This window comes from Trachymyrmex cornetzi, unplaced genomic scaffold, assembly GCF_001594075.2.
Source record: "Trachymyrmex cornetzi isolate Tcor2-1 unplaced genomic scaffold, Tcor1.1 scaffold1017, whole genome shotgun sequence".
In the NCBI taxonomy this organism is placed as follows: domain Eukaryota; kingdom Metazoa; phylum Arthropoda; class Insecta; order Hymenoptera; family Formicidae; genus Trachymyrmex; species Trachymyrmex cornetzi.
This window is the reverse complement of record NW_017295562.1, coordinates 53610-69992: the sequence shown is the minus strand read 5'-3', so window position 1 is coordinate 69992 and position 16383 is coordinate 53610. Positions and strand designations below refer to the sequence as shown.

Here is a 16383-nt window from a genome sequence, read left to right as displayed (position 1 = left end):
TATATATATATATATATATACATAAAAAGACGTAAAAAACAGAGGGGAATAAATAAAAAGCTTGAATTGGAAATCGTAAAAATTCGCACAAAAATATTAAGCATTAGAACTCGCCTTGACCAAATATGGTCTTTTCATTTGAATTTTGAATAAATAAAAAGTTATTAGAAATAATATTATAAATACAATATAATAATAACCGCAGAAATAATAAGATGATAGAGATATATAGAAAATACAGAAATATAACAAAAATTAAATTATTATTTACGTTTGAGGATGAATAGACACATGAGAGTATAGAAAGCGTCGTTAAAAAGAGTCAATGAGATGTCTAGTTTATATGCATGATCGAGAGAGATTAACTCATGCATTTCCCTCATTATGTACGTTGTTTCTACTTGAGATCTATTTCGCAAATAACCGGAGAGAACATCTCGATAATTTGCAGCGCGTGCACTCATGGTCCATTTTCATTATAATACTTAACAGTTAAGAATAGCAACGTTACTCGAGAACGAAGATCGACGATGAAGACAAGAATTGACAATGGTCCAACCATTAAAACAATTCTATATCTCATCGCGACAACAAAGTGTTGGTATTTGTGATTATAATTACGTAAAGTAAAATAATTATGGTTCGGAGCTATTATATTTTTTTATACAAAACGGAGCTCCTAACTATAACTAGATACTTATTTACCTTGTGGCTACGTAATTATAGTCATAAATATTAAACACTTTTTCTTTCAGTGTATTGGTATTGTCGGACGTATTTATTTTTATGAGAATACAGTTGGAAAATTTATGCTACTTAAGAGATAGTGTCTCGCGTATATTTTACATGTTCCAAACAATTCAAACAATTCGCTCAAATTTTTGTTAATTTAACACCAAACAAATTTGTTAGAAAGTAACACAAATATTATGTAAAAAATTAACATACAAAATATAACATTGACACAATTTGTAGGCAGTGATGTTTTTTCATTGAATTAACATTTATAATATCTAAAATTAATGTTTCAATTAATTTAACATTTATAATATGTTAAATTAACACACTTTATTTATCTCAAAATTTATATTTTAAAAAACATTATTTTTATGTTATTTATTACTCATAAATTGTATTATTTTAACACTAAAAAATATTAATATCAATTTAATACAAAATATTCAAATAATACAACAACACTATTAAATTAACACACTCGAATATATTAAAAATTCAACACAAAATTTTAATAAGAGGACTTGAATAAACTTTTTCTAACTCAAATACAAAATATTTGTTATTGTGAAGAGATCTAAAATAAAAAATTGTCGAAATAAACATTTTTATGAAATAAGGACTGTAGGGGTGCAAACGGAAAGGTGAAAGGTCAACGGCAAAAAAATGTTATTTTTTTTTATCAGGCTTCATCAAAAAAAGAGCTACTATATTTTATTGGCATTTCTAGAGAGAACACAGAGGAATCTCATCACGAAATCTCTCGAAGGTAAATGGCAACGATTATTGCACACGATTACGTCGATATCGATCGACAGAGTTGACAGTGTCCCACTGATGCACAGGATGGTTCTATAGTTGACAATGAAGCTTTATTCACGACGTGTACAAATATTCAAGCGATCGGTTTACATGCTCTTGCACATCACCGGACGACAGCGGTTTTACTGTTCGCCGCGAGAAAGCCGAGATCGATGGAGAATAATGACAATATAATCTATTCCTGCGTGAAAATGGCAAGTTATATATTACTATATACGTTACTACGTAGAGTACGTCGAATCAATGAATTATTCTCAAAGAAAATTATTGTTATCATTACGTATAATAAAGGTTATTCAGATAATCGAAGACCATTTCCTCGCGGTATTTCAACGTCATCTCCAGTGTTGTGCAAGACACTTCATTTTTAATGCCTAAGTACAGATACAAGTACCCTTGAAAAAAATCGAGATACAGATACAGATATTAGAAAAATAAAATACTTAAGTAGAGATCAGTGTATCTAGGTATAGATATATTTTTATTCACTAAAAACTTCGGAATAAATAGGCATTTATGATTTCGTATATCCACACATAATATTTACGTATTATACGTATTTGATACATATACATACATAAATATTCTACGCAAGTAAGTTTAACATGTTGCACATTAAAATGAAATAACACTTATAATTTTATTCAAATAATTCGTTTATGCATTACGTTTTAAAAACATCAAACATTCAAAACTGTCAGCGGACAAATTATTTCGTCGCGGCGTTATAATTTGTTGCCCTGCACTAACAAGTTTGATAAAAGTGTATTATATTTGAAATATAAGACACTTACTTTACTGAGCTTCGCGCCTGTTGAACGTACATTTAGTACAGGAAAGTATCAACTAAAATCTAAATATAAGTACCGGTACATAAGAGACCTGTTCTCTATAGTTAATTTCTTGCACGATTCATCTTTTCTCTTTTTTTCTCCAACATAGAGAGAAAAGGAAGAAAGATGAACCATGTCAGAAGTTCAGCTAAAAAGAACAGGCCTAGAAATTGTACCTAGGTAGGTATTACACACAATGGTCATCTCGCATTTCAACCGGAACTTTATTTTTAGAATCATTATATATTTCCCCCAGAATTCCCAATAGATATCTAATCATATCTAAAGCACAGGCATCCTATTATCGTCATTAATTTTATCGTTGTCGGAAAAGTTTTCTCTCTCATTCAATTCTATGAATAAGCGATAAAATTGTTTCAGCACGACGCAAAAGCAAGCAAAGTTCTTTCGAACCGACATGTCCTTTCCGGCATTTATCATTTTAATTTATTATCCGCTAGACTAAGATAAATGAAATAAAACGTAGAATGGAAAAAAAAATTCACTTCTCGCACAGTCCATTAAGACCGCGAAAGATGTAAGGACGTTATATATTAACGATCGTGAGTTAAATCGATAACCACCTGAATACCTCCTTTCACAAGATACGTATAAGTACAAAACGATACTTGGTTGGGGTCAACTGGTCACGACTCGCTCGATATATATCCGGTTTACGGATATGACTATATATTTATGAAGGAATCAGATATATGAAATCTCCACTGAAATTTTAATCACGTTCTATGTCCAATGTCATATCTGTATTAAATCTTTAATCGTGTATTCTGCATCCTATAAGACGAAGAGAACTGAACTATGTATGTAAATGTCAGCGCAATTAATATAATTACAACGCGTGATCTACACGAGATGTTGAGGCTTCAATCGCGATTGGTCATTCGTGTCCTATACATTTCTTTTCTTTGAAAAACTAGGAACATCAGTAATTAGCTATAACATTTATATACAATTATAGATATATATAACATTATAAATACTTTCTAAAGATGTATATCTTCTAAAAAGAATATGTAAAAATCACTTAATATAGTACATTTAAAATTAAATTGGGACACGAACGATCCATCATGTGAAATAAAGGACCGGAAAATCATCGTGTATATTAAGAGTTAAATGAACTCGGTAGTTATAATTAACAGCATTTCATCTACATCTCAAACTTTTCAACGTACATATATTTTGTCTCTATGAAAGGAACATAAGCAGTGCAAATATCGGTCGTCAAAGAAGAGAGACCATCTTAAAAAGGTCACGCGACTTTAAACATGCGACATTATCTATACGTGCGATAGAAGTGTAACATGGTTGTTGGTTTTTTTTATGTCTAATATGATGTAATCGAGATTCTAACGCGATTCGGGCGCGTTGCCGCTGTATATCTTTACGACATCGTAACAGGTGCGTAGGCACATTTAGATATCTGCTACCATTCTAACAACGCGAGCGCTTCGCGCGTCTTCTATTCTTAATCGACGATTATTTGCGGCGAGAAGCGAATCGAGGCGCCTGAACGGAATTTGGTTAGACGGAGATAATCAATTCCAGAATAAGATTGGAAGATTCCTCTTATAACATACGAAGCATCTTCATTGATCGATGTCCTTCGTGATACGCGTTTCAAAAATTCATTATTAAACAAAGGGCATGATGTATTATTAAATAAGAGAATTATTCGGAATGGATTCCGACCGGAATTATTCTGTTTTTCCTAGAAAATATAATAGAAAAGGGAATAATTGAATAATTCCAATCGGAATCCATTTCGAATAATTCCATAATACGTCATAATCTGATTTCATCTTTATTTTACGAATTCACCGTAAAATTAAATACACAAGTTTTACGCTTCAATTCGGTGAAAAGTAAGAGAAATTAGACTGCGCAGATTACGGGAACTTTGTGATAAATTTTCGGAATTAAATTTGCCTTTATCCACACATATAAGATAAGACTACAAATACACGTTTCTTCATGCAAGTACATAGTGATTTTTTGGTCGCCTTTTTTCCTGTCTCTACCGGATTCCTTCCCTCTCTTTTTCTCCCATGAATGCCAAAGAAACGAAACAGAGGAATGTGCAGTCCAGCAATCTAATCTCGGAATGAGTCAGTCACAAAATTATTTTACCAGCTAACTTCTGACTATCACTTTCTTAAGTAATTTTAAAATTATCGCCATTTAAAATAAACTTCAGAATTCACAGATCTTTCTTTGTCTAAAATGTTTTTAAATAAGTTATTTAGTTATTTAGTATTTAACAACAGTGTAAAAATTATACATCATTATCTTAGTCTTTCAGTTCTGATTTTCGTAGAGCCAATATCTTAAAAATTATTCTGTTCTCCTACGAGAGATTGCATCTCAATTGCATGATTCATTAATGATATTAATTACGCGGGAAAGTGCAAAGTACAAAATAAGATTTTACTATATCTAAGATATAATAATTTCAGATACAACTGTGTGTATAAAATAATATTTTTAGTAAAATCTTTACTGCAACGCAAAGTTCTCGTTTTACATGAATTGATCATAGTTCGAATTTCTCTTTGGCTTAGAGAAGCAATGATAGTACACGTTGAAAGATGCTGATCTACATCGTAAATCTCTGTTAGAAGAAGTTACCAGACTCAACCGAGAATACCTGCCATGCAAATTTGGAATCGTTTTTCGACGTCAGAAGCGACCTTAACGAAAGATGATGCGTAACTTGAGTGTAGTTTTCTTACAGTAAACAAAACTCAGAACACAGAAGAAAAACGGTAGGCAAGATTTATGATATATATCACAGAGTGTATAAGGTCATCTTGGAATATAACACTTTACTTTATTATCGCAGCCATCCCTCGTCCCTTAAATAATTCATGTGTCAAAGTACAAACGAGATAAAAGGAACTATTTTAAACGATTTTTACGAAATTTTCTTATTCTCAATAAACAAGCTTTTATCTAGTCTTTTTGTAATTCAAGTACGAGATAAAAATTATGTATAAACTGACAAAAGTTTTTGTAATCGCTTACACGTGTTTCGTCTTGCATGCAGTAAGAATGAATTAGTCATCAAATTGCCAGCTTTTTGCATTAACTTCGTTAATAATTGTCAGACATTTTTCGCAGAACGCACGTCAAATAGTAAAATATAAATGTATTTAAAATACACAGTTATTTGTTATGTACGTGGCAATAAATGCAAACGTGAAGCTACTGATTCCTGTCAAATTTATTTGAAATTATCTTCGCGCGGTTTCGTTTTTCAATATGCATTTATTGTGATTTTTTTTACTCCAGATATCATCGTAATGCGATTCATAAATTTTTTTTTATAGAAGAAAAAAGAATTCGGATATTCTTTTGCAAACTCCACGAGGATGATCATCGTTTCGAATTTCGATGACTAGAAAAAATAAGCCTTTGCAGAATTTCACAAAAAAAAAGAACCAGGAAAATGCATTGTCGGTCAAGCAAATCTATTTGGAAGGAAAAAATGTATTTTAAAAATCCGTGATTGATATCGCAATACGTTTTGAACAACCGGATTACACACAGTGTTACTTCGTCCGTGAAATACATGCTGCAGCTATATGTTAATCAATTTCACCGGACGATTCAGTAAACACGAACCGTGGGGACTGTCGGCTCTTATTCGGCGCATCAATTATCTCAGCATTTAACCTGCATTATTACGGGTTAACTTATACAACAAACTCGCCCGCGGCATATTAATCGCGAACTATGTTTATAGTCGTTACGTTCATTAGCCGACTGAATGGAATGACATTTAGAATTTAGATGCGTAATACGCAACAGTAACAGCATTTCTTTAATAGTGGGCTTTATCACTAAAAACCTGCATATTCCACGATATTGTAGAGTAACATTAATCTTGGTTTAATGTATTCTTCATCTTTTTCTAATTTTTAGAACTGGGGAAAAAAAATTAATGTGTAACATCAATAAAAATGTGTAAAAAAACAAACTATTTTAGCTAGTAAAAATTTAGCTAATAAAAATAATCAAACGTTTAATGTTTTAACTAACAATTTGCAAAACAAACACATGTTTTACAAATATGTATATACTGACAATACGAGTCCCATGATTTATTTGACATTATTTTTGCGTGGATTATGCATCTATCGTGATTTTTTTACTCCGGATCGTAATGCGATGATATCCTCGTGTTCTTTTGCACATTGCGAACCCCATGAAGATGATCGTCGTCTCCAATTTCGATGACTAGAAGAAAAAGTAAGATTTCGCAGTATATACAATTACGCTTTTGCTGACAAGAACTCGCGTGGTCTATAATCATTAATTTTTTTTTGTGAGAGCAATAGTTATATAAAGTATACGTAAGCTACAGTTGCCTTTTGCATTATAAAAAAAAAGAACATTGATTCCGTCATAATTTCGTAGCATGATGCAGCGTGATTCATAATGTACTTGTGCTAATCACATTGCGAATACATTCAGATACTATAATCGGAAACAGGCATATCAAACAGATTGATAACTTTATTGCCTTCCACATATATACATCTATCTATTTATCGTGTGACTTCTTTTTATTTCTTATCTGCCAATTAAAAAAATTTTGAGTTATTTAATATTGTCATAAATAAATGATAAAGTAATTATTACTCAGAGCGAGCTATATTTTCGCGTTGCTTTAATTTAGTAAATGCCAAGTCATTATCCGGAAATTTATTTCTAAAACTCCTTATATCTAGATCTAGAATAACGATTCGTTTTTTAATTTACTTGTCATATGTGAGTATTTTTATCGACACTAAAATTATTAAAATTGCGCATGTTTATCAGGAACATAAACAAAGATTGTAGCCAGAGGAGACCTGATAATTTGATAATTATTATATTTCTTGCAAACAGTACGATAATAAATCGCGGTGCTACACTTAGGATTGATTTTTTTTTGCAAGTCACCATTTGTTCCCACCTGGGATGGCGTAACATGTTTACAATAACTTTGAAAAGACAGCTGATAATTAAAGCAATGAATAAATTACAATCCTGACATAAGAAAGAGGATTGTATTGAAAATATTTAAACCGTACTGAATTTTCAACGAGAATATTTTCACGATAAAGATTACGAAGCGCACCCTGAATATCCGCCAAATTTCGGCGAGCTGAAATATGCTCGCAATTAAATTGCGCCGCCCAGAAGATAAATTTGTACATCGGTCGTTGACTTCTGTAATGCTTCATGTAACGAAAATAAAATTACGATGATGTAATCAGGCACAATTGTGGTTTTTTGAATTTTTGAATAGATACGCGAAATATACGCCCCTTCGTTTATCCACAATGTATTCCGCTTCTATCACATTGTAGGATAAAATATTAATTTGAAATATAGTATAAACTAATTATCAACATCAATTTTGCTGGTGTTATTGATAATTGCAAAATTAAAATTTCCAATTTTATATTTAATGTTAATATTAATGTTCCCACTCTGGAATAGGTCTACAAATTTAATTTTAATATTGATTACATTCGGTTTCTCATTTTATTATTATTACTAGATTAAGCTTCCTGTTACGAAATGCGGAACTTTCACGGAAGTTCTCAGGTGGATAATTGACGGATTAAGCGCCGTCGCGTGCTCCATTCACCGACAATTACGTCACTTAGCTTATATGGAAGAGCGAATGTGAACAGAATTATATCAAAATTAATACATGAGCAAATGTCGAGCGGGTTCATCAAAACAAAATTTGATAAAGACTATACAACTCATCCAATGTCTTAATCCGAATCGTGATTACAATTATAGTGATGTTTGCGTAATATACAAATTGGATTACTGCTTTTACGAAACGGCAATTTCTGCCATTACGATATTATCTCTAAAGAGCAAAAGTATAGGTACGCAATCCATTTCTACGTAACAATGCATTAATAATGCCGTAACATCCATATGCATTTTTAGATTAAAAATAAATTACGTTATCTTCTCGTTCAGAATATCCGGTTAAAAACTCAATCATTTTTCGATCTTATTACTTATTTTACAATATTATACATAAAATTCCATTTTAATATATATGTGTAAGTTTGAGGCCTTTAACGGATAAACTAAAATAATAATATTTAGGATATTCGCGCTATTATATATTATGTGTGTGTGAGAGAGTTATGTGTGTATGCTTCTTAAAACTTGTAAAATCTCACTCTTAAGAATTGAAATCTCCCTCTTAAAAATTGAAAATTGAGTTCTTTTTCAAAACTGCCTCAATTTTTACTCTTTACAGTAAGATTTCACTCCAGAGAGCTTAGAGAGAGTGTATATATTATGATATAAAAGTTTTTGAACTTATTTATTTACACATAACAAAAAGAGTGATTCGACTTACAATTAGAGGTATATTAAAGTCAACTTTTATTTATAAGATTCATATACAATCCGCTTCATGTGAAACGCAGCAAAAATCTTAAAAAGTATCCACGCAGTATATTCACAACGCGTTCTCTCGTCTCCTATATTTTCCTTTTATTTCCCAACCATCAATCACGCTGTCATTTTATATCTCCTTCGGTATTCAGATAGATATAATTGCGGATCGATAGGCCGAGTAGATTGCTATCCACGACGCGTAGTATGTCATGAATCATGCGTATAAGCAGCAAGGAAAAAAAAAAGGGACAAGAAAGATGATGTATCTCGTACATATATCGCACACGCACCTGTTTCCCCCAGAAGAAGAACGTTGATCTTTCCTGTCCTCTGATTTTCCCGTCGCACGTCGGGGTTGATTATCGGAGAACGTGAGCTTCGTTAGTCAAGCCGGTTATGTCGGAGCACTAATGACAACAGTCGTTCCTCACCCGGTGACGGTCGGCGTCGTACTGAAACGTGCACGCCACGCACGATCGTTTTTCCCGCGGAAGCTTCGTACCCGAAGGCCGCGCGATGAATGGCAATTTCACAACGCAATTTTAGCCGTGAGATATCAGTCCCTTCGATGCAACATGGTGCAATAAGATTGCGTTTGCGATACGACTTTCCTGCAATTACAAATGTCCTGCAGTTTGACAGATGTTAAATATCGCCCAGATCTGTAAAGGTAAAAACGTATTAGATGAAAAGACGATCACTACCACGCTTTTTATAAGAATTATGTATGCACATTGATGTGTATTGCATGGATTTAATCATGGATTTAATACATTTATCAGTGCACGTACACTGTATATCAAAGAAGCAATGGCAACCCAATCTCTTAAGATAAATAACATTTTGCTATTTTTAACTTTCCTGTGTGTCCAAATGTAAATCAATTCATTTCTGTGATTAGTTTCAAAACAAACAACGTTCACATCAACGTGTGCACTTAGCAAAGTTAAATTGTACAACTCCATTGTGTTAGTTAAATTAATGACGTATTGAGTAAGAACGGTGGCGACCTTAGAAATAATTAAAAGTAACTCAAATTGGATATAATTAGGGTTGCGAATTTGGCATTATGAATAATGAACTTAGTAAATGAAACTAAAAGCGTATGTAGGCAAATGAACGATTATATAAGCATCGATGGTTTATAATAAATTGGCTTCCGTCTGACAGTCACTAATGGCAGGATGAGATTTCAAAATGATGTTTACTGACTAAATGACTGATTAACTGAACGGTAAGAAAAGATGTTTTTACGATTAAAATATGGTTTTGCGTTGTTCAAAGAGTTAATATATGTTATTACCTATCTGGATTTGATGCCGAGATTTTGAGACGATTAATACAGCAAAAAGAAAAAGAACAAGAATTATGACGCGCCTTCTGCTAACAATAAGTCTGCGAGTCACGTTTCTGCTAAGTTACGAGATACGTCAAGTAGTGAATATCTTTCATAGATTACATTTCATAGATTATAAGCATGGGTCGTTTTTATATATCGATCCACGTTATTTGTACGACATCAATCAATAAAAAAGATAGCTAGGACATGGTGTAAAGTTAAATCGCATTATCCTTAATACACCCTACTTTTTTTCTTGTAACTGCAAAGAAAAAGCTCGTCGCTTGCGTTACAACTTTTCGACTCTCGATATCGAACATCCTGGTAATTAGCCCCGAAATTGATATGCTCTTAAAGTGAAACTGATATTCTTGTTGACTTTCAAGAACATCCTGCAGATATTCAACATCGAAACTGATATTCTTTTCGCGAATTCTAATCGCAAATAATTCAAAAGCAATCTCGCAAATTACGCACCAAAAATATTGGAGATTATTTACTTTGAATATAAACGTGCGATAAAAAAAAAGGCGATTCTCTGATAATAATGTCACAACATTAGGCAATAAATTTTTATCAAACACATCCACGTGGAGAGATACAGAGCATGAATAAAATTAGTTTTTTTTTTACAATCAAGAGAACTGAAGAGAATATTTGAAAAGAGAGAACTGAAAAACTTTATTCTATAACAAAACTAAATAGCTGAAATATGAAATATACACGCATGTGTATACATACGTATATAAATAAAAAAAAATTAATTAATTTGCTAAAGAGATAAGAAATTTTCATATAACAGTTATATGATAACATATAATTTACGTGACTATAGGATAAATTACGTTAATGAATTATTCAGACGGAAAAATGACGTTTTATGATTAATATACTACTCTGATATCGATTTCAAAGAGATTACAGCAAATTTAATGAAATTGCTCGTCTATTTGTGTAAACTGAATATCGTCATCGTGTCGTATTTCCAAACAAACATATCTAATCGCAAGATCAAGTAAGATGGCTAAGTACTAGAAATTGATAACGGGAGGATTAATTTATTATGAAATAGAGAAAGATGTAGAAAGAAAGTACACGATTATCACCGCGATTACAGACAAATATTTCTGCATGACGTAATGCGAATGGAAATGTACTTTAAAGTGGTAATAAATAATGTCTGTTTAATGCGGAGCAAGGTTGCGATATATTCTTTAATTATCGCCATCGATAACTAGCATTTGAACCGCAATGTTACAACGCCACATTTCTCGTGTCGCAAAATAAACACCATGTCTACCATTAATATCGCCTATGAATTATTAAACAACGCCGGCCGGCAGACTTAAACTACTTGAATACTACATCTTCCTGAACTAATTGAAATAATTCGTGACGCATGGCGAATATTGCAAATAAGTGGTTTCTGTCGTAAAAGTTTATAAAAGATTAAAAGGATGGATATTTTCTATACGCGAAACTCTAAATAGAAATGAATGAATAATTCAATGTTTTTCTCATGCATAATCTCCGATACATTAAATACTAAATTTAATCATCGATTTATCAGCTCAAATAAGCTTCCTTTTTTCAGCTATTTATGGTGTCTTATTCCATGGATAACTACGCGGTAAGCGTGAGATATAATTTATTTTTACATATAACATGTAAATAACGCTTGTGTGAGTACAAAGCTGTTCGCGTGTCATAACGAATGAATTATTTCCAGACGAAAAATGACGTAACATTGAGAATCTTCATGGAAGAAGCATCTGTGCTCCGAAATTAGAATCGCGTATGCATATGCGCGTGCGTATATTCAAACGTGCAGTAAAACATATATACGTAAGTACATATAAAATATACATAACATATTATTAAAATATATAATATATTAATTATATATTATACACTGGAAAGATGGAATAAATTTTAATAAATATTTGAATAGTACTAATTTAACATTCACTAAAAAAAAAATAATAATAGTTAACTAAAAAATTAGTAGTTTCTATGCCAAATAAATATATATGTTACATTTAGTAAATATTCAGCTAATATTATGCAAATATATATTTATTAAATTTTAGTACACTTTTGTATGTATATGTGTATATAAAATGTATTATAAATATATATAATATATAAAATTATATACAAATTATATATATAGATTATATATACATACATATATATGTATAATTACTAATATACTTCAATAAAACTTTAATAAAAATGTCTATTTATTCACCGCGCACTTATGATACTCTTAAATTGAATTTCTCTTAACAACAGATACATATTTTTCATAGAAATTATAATGAATCAACAAATATAAATCAATATTTTTAAATACATTTGGAAAATATAATATATATATAGTATATAATTATTTTTTTATATGATACAGAAATATATAATTATATATGTACAACAAAATTAAATAAATATATTCATTGCGCAAGCAGATATAAGCGGATGCAACTGTAATTTTTTTACATAACAGCGGCGACAATTTTACGATAACTGCTTATTAAAATGCGTATGCGACGCTTACTAATTAGTATAATCACGAACGTGTTGACGTGTACAAAAATCGTATGAAAGATTGATGCACCGCGAGCAATGAAAGGCAAACAAGAAATTTAAGATATATGAAAGATTGCAGATGCGCCGTATGTAAAGAAATATATTTTGCATTTGATTCTTGATTGTGATTATGATTTTCCACGCGCGCATTCGGAATCAAGTTTTATCTGCACGGCAGATTAATAAAAAATAAAAAATTATAAATTATACAACACATAACTAAGTTTAATTAACTGCGAAGACGAATGGATATCAAGTGGATTAAAGTACGCAAGAAATTACGCAAAAAAAGAAGTGTGATATTTTCTATCACACTTCTTTTTTTGCGTAATTTCTTGCGTAGATCTACTTCAAGTTTAAATTCACTTCATTTATTGATTTATTCTGCTGAAATGTGCTGATCAAAATAATCACCTGTAGCAAAGGAAACGCAGGAATGTGAAAATTATTATTACGACTTTACAATTTCCACCTCAAACCTCAAAATAGACCCGCTTAGTTTACCTAGCATGAAACATTCATCTAATATTTTTGGAAGAAAATATAAAAATGGAATATCTATTTTTAAAAAAATATAAATAAGATTTCTGATATCTAAAATTTTCATAGTTTACTCAACCGAGAGCAACGCTCCAATTCCTACGCTGTAATATTCACGTCACACATCCTTTATGTTTCTATTATTAATTTATGTATCTGAATATACTCGACTTTGTATATTTCCTGCTCGTTTTCATACGATTGCGTCCCTAGATTTGAATTAAAGATGCAGTCTATAATAAAAACTTCTTCATTACCCATGCAGACAATTTACATTTAAAAAACATTTATAATTAGCTGAAACATTTTTTATGACGCATAAAAATATTAAACAGACATTATTAACGTTAAATACATGTTTATTATCGTTGAAATATCTCGTATAAAAACGGTATTTTCAACTAGTAGATAAATTAAAACATCAATAAAAAAACTAATTAAAAAATCGTTTAATATAGACATTATGAATCAATTAAGAGAAATAATCCCATTTTCAGTCAAAGTGGATCTTGCTTAATTCGAGACGTTATAAATTTTTATATTTTTTGCGAACCTCTTTTTATAACATTTATTAAATAGTTTAACAAACGTAATAATTTTATTTTTCAATTTATACGTTTATTACACGATTTCTAACATTCATTAAGTGTTTATCACACAACTTCTAATTTTATATCTATTACATTTTAGAACATGTGTTGCTCGAGTATTTAAACAATTTCGATTGTAATTGCATCATTCACCCCGAAACCGATGCCGCTAATTGCGTCAAAAATCGAAAGGCATATCGAAGCACATCAAAAGCGTTTACTTGGTTCGTCCAGCACGTCATCGTCGCCCGTCTTAGTCCGGATTGCAGACTCTGATCCGATACATCGCGCGGAGATTCCGTTGGACATTCGTGCCGCGGACGTTGCGATTGCCAGTGGGTCGCCGATGCACGCTGACGTTCTCAGGTAGCATGGTGAGAGGACGGCCAAGCGCGCGAGGCGAGGTCGGCGAGGATGCAACGCCGCCCGGGTGCAGGCCGCGCTCCGCGCTACAATCGCGAGATTCCTCTCGATCTCCTCGCGGCCGTCGCGCCGAGAATACGTTCCTGCCTCAGTCGCGCGCGTCCCGACTCGTCCATGAAAATTCACCGTCGATGACAACACACCTCGTCCCAGCCATCGATTTTCCCTTTAGAGCCTCGCGGCAGATCCAGAAATGCTTCAGCCCCCGAGTGATGCACGCGCCGATAGGATGCAACCTGAATGTAGCCGTGAATGCCGCCTGCGCGCGTCGTGCTCCGATTTTTAGTACCCCTAGCGACATCCGTCGGCGAGATTTGGTATCTTTTCTGGATTCAATTTATTCGGATGGATGCCGAATGATGATAAAATAGAGTTTTCAAATATTTATCGACTCTCGCGGGAAGTCTTCTACTGTTTGACGAAGAGTGGTCGAGATGGCGTTGCTTGGAAATTAATTTATGATAAAAGGAAAAGATACAAATTTACATTAATTATTGTTATATAAGTAAGATAGACTTAGCTGAATATATTTCTTTTTATTTATTTAAATTCAGTACGTTCTATTATATTTTTTTAATTTTAATGACATTTATTATTGTAAACTGATCCTATTGCATGTATTCATAATCATATGCAGGCCTTAAATTTATCTTCAGATAAATTAATACATTATGTAAGATTTATCTCATTATGTAGCAAGCTTTTCATTTTCTCGTCATTTTGACGTCAGCTTGCTACCAGATAGTTGTAAAAAAAAAATAAAATAATAGTTTATCCGCTAAAAATAAAATTATATTTTGTCATATTTAAATATAAGGATTATTTATTTCAGTGACATAAAAATCGTATTTCATAAATTTAAATTTAAGTATCTTAATTTAAAAAAAAAACAAGGTTTAATTATCTTTTCCTCAACTTAAATTAATTGTAAGTTTTTTTGGAAAGCCAATATTGGCCCAATATTGGAAAATGAATATTGGCCCAATATTTTTTTTGCAAGAGGAGAAAAATCTTCACAAAGCCCATTATTCGGGATACTCTTAAAGGGAGGACCTAACCGGATGACGAGAAGACGCCCAGGGGTCGGTCTCCTGGGTGTACAGGATTCGATAGGTCCGCGTCCTCCCCATCGCCTACCTCGCTAAAAAAACTCCCCCTTAACCAGCCATTATTGAGATCCGATAACTTCGATCTGAAACAACTCGCCGGTTCGCGTAAAGGAGGCACTACTACTAGGAGGTCAGTGACTACATTTACCCAGCATCTTTAATCGTAGTTATGAAACTGACCAATCACAATTGTTCCATTCTTCCAAAGAACAGCTATGATTGGCCAATTTCATAACTACGGATGTTATTAAACTCGATTACGAGTGCCGTGTAAATGTAGTCAGTGACTCGAGCTATGCTTAACGCCGAGCCACTACTGTGTCTCCAGATATTTAATCGATAAAAATGATACGTCAATAAAAACGTGGGATAAAAAATTCGGTTTTGGTTGCATAACTTAATTATTACAATAAAATCTTAAAACTGTTAAGAATTAAGCGGCGCCAGCTTCACACGCGCTAATTATAATAACGTATTATTAACGATAGTCGTTATCGTTATAAAAATTAGTAGGTTTCTCATTACACAAAATTTAATTATTCAGGCCAATTTTGATTTCTGTCAATCACAACGTCGAAGCCTGACGCGGTATATATCCCTTGTCGCATTTGTATACGTTATATTTACACGGGCGAAGGCTTTTCTATGATGGTACAATAGTCGCGTCAGCCGGGCTTCTCTAGACTGGTTTTTTTCCGGCATTCCGTCGCATTGACGGGACCGGATTTAAAGGGCCGCTTTTGAAATTTTATCTAGTCCCTCTTTGTCGTTCGCCAGACGCCCGGCGCGAAACACGAACGATGCTGGAATGCAGGTGCACATCCAATGTGTTCCAATGTGTATCTGTATACATGTGCGTATATGCCGGAAAGCAGGTAGAATATTTTCGAAGATTACCTCTCTGCCGAGGAACGAGCGTGAAGAAGTAACACCTGCCGTGCGGTACAGTCCGTGAGATC

The 16383-nt window shown here is 32.6% G+C and overlaps 1 protein-coding gene across 2 annotated transcripts in view; it reads right to left on the bottom strand.

The window, feature by feature from the left end:
* The window catches only part of LOC108758490 (oxidative stress-induced growth inhibitor 2), a 19249-nt gene extending 4725 nt beyond the window's left edge, over nt 1–14524 (bottom strand). For both annotated transcript variants that reach the window (XM_018503486.1, XM_018503490.1), the window contains exons 1-2: nt 14114–14524; nt 9125–9445 (exon numbers count right to left, since the gene is read on the bottom strand). The gene's annotated coding sequence lies outside the window, so the exon portion shown is untranslated. The remainder of the gene's footprint in view (nt 1–9124; nt 9446–14113) is intronic.
* Nucleotides 14525–16383: the final 1859 nt, after the last annotated feature.